This window comes from Schistocerca americana, chromosome 1, assembly GCF_021461395.2.
Source record: "Schistocerca americana isolate TAMUIC-IGC-003095 chromosome 1, iqSchAmer2.1, whole genome shotgun sequence".
NCBI lineage: Eukaryota > Metazoa > Arthropoda > Insecta > Orthoptera > Acrididae > Schistocerca > Schistocerca americana.
The window spans coordinates 1,000,154,010-1,000,155,685 of record NC_060119.1 but is presented as its reverse complement, the minus strand read 5'-3'; the positions used below and the strand labels follow the sequence as shown (position 1 = coordinate 1,000,155,685).

General features: G+C 44.7%; 1 non-coding gene across 1 annotated transcript; it reads right to left on the bottom strand.

Annotated features, from left to right (window-relative positions):
• Window positions 1-1,135: 1,135 nt before the first annotated feature.
• On the bottom strand, window positions 1,136-1,210 carry Trnas-cga. The gene has a single exon. It is a non-coding gene; the product is annotated as a tRNA-Ser (tRNA).
• Window positions 1,211-1,676: the final 466 nt, after the last annotated feature.

Genomic DNA, 1,676 nt, shown 5'->3' with positions numbered 1-1,676 from the left:
GGAAAGGAATATGTAGAAACCACTGATATGGAGAAGGGACAGGAAGACATGACAGGTGTTAAGACATAAGGGAATGACTTCTATGGTACTAGAGGTGGCTGTAAAAGGTAGAAACTGTAGAGGAACAGACGACTGATGACACTTCACCCCCACTCTCCCCCCCAAAGAGGAAAAGAACAAACGTGTAATGTTCGATTACAGCGTTACAAGTGTCCTGCTTGACACAGCCAAGGCGGTTAAATATCTTGGCGTAGGATTGCAAAGCGATAAGGAATGGAAAGAGCATGTGAGAACTGCAGTAGAGGAGGCGAATGGTCGACTTAGGATTCTTGGGAGAATTTTAGGAAAGAGTGGTTAACCCGTATAGGAGACCCCATATAGGATGCTGGTGCGATATATTTTTGAGTACTGTTCGAGTGTCTGTGATCCGTAACTTCTCGGATTGAAGGTGGACATGGAAGAAATTCCGAAACGGGTTGCTAGATTTGTTACCGGCTCGAACAACACATACGTGTTACGGAGATGCTTCGGGAACTCAAATTGGACTGCTTAGAGAGAAGGCGACGTTCTTTTCGAGAAATAATATTGAGAAAATTTAGAGATTTGGCATTTGAAGCCGACTGCCGAACTATTCTACTGTCGCCAACATACACTGCGGGTACAGAGAACGAAGATAAGATAAGAGAAGTTAGGGATCCATAAAGATATTCGTTTTTCCTCGCTCTATTGGAGAGAAATAACTATTAGTGGTACAGGGTACCCACCGTCACGCACCGTACGGTGCAGATTGTCTATTTAGAAATAGATGGTGATGTAAATGTAGAAGGAGACAATGTTGGGAAATTAGTGACACTTTAGGTGGGTTTAAAGTACCAGTTGCTGCAGGTGGAAGGACGTGCTTCACTCTGGCTCTAGCTCCGGATTCATTCCAGAAAAAAATTTGTTTCCCAGACAAAAAGAAAACGGCAATTCAAGGCACTATTATTCTAACATTAGCTCATAAATATGTAAATTATGGTTTAGGGAACAGTTCCTCCCTTACTTCTCTGAAAACAGTATTTCTTATCCAGAATGAAATTTTCACTCTGCAGCGGAGTGTGCGCTGATATGAAACTTCCTGGAAGATTAAAACTGTATGCCCGACCGAGACTCGAACTCGGGACCTTTGCCTTTCGCGGGCAAGTGCTCTACCAACTGAGCTACCGAAGCACAACTCACGTACGGTACTCACAGCTTTACTTCTGCCAGTATCTCGTCTCCTACCTTCCAAACTTTACAGAAGCTCTCCTGCGAACCTTGCAGAACTAGCACTCCTGAAAGAAAGGATATTGCGGAGACATGGCTTAGCCACAGCCTGGGGGATGTTTCCAGAATGAGTAAAGTTTGGAAGGTAGGAGACGAGATACTGCCAGAAGTAAAGCTGTGAGTAGCGGACCTGAGTCGTGCTTCGGTAGCTCAGTTGGTAGAGCACTTTCCCGCGAAAGGCAAAGGTCCCGAGTTCGAGTCTCGGTCGGGCACACAGTTTTAATCTCCCAGGAAGTTTCAGTATTTGTTATGTTCAGTGCGAGCTATCACTCAGTTGTTGCTGAGAATTTACACACAACCAGTACAGAAAAAGCCGATATCCTGCAGCTTGCAAGTAAAAAGATGCTGCGTACTGCCTGAGCTATCTATTG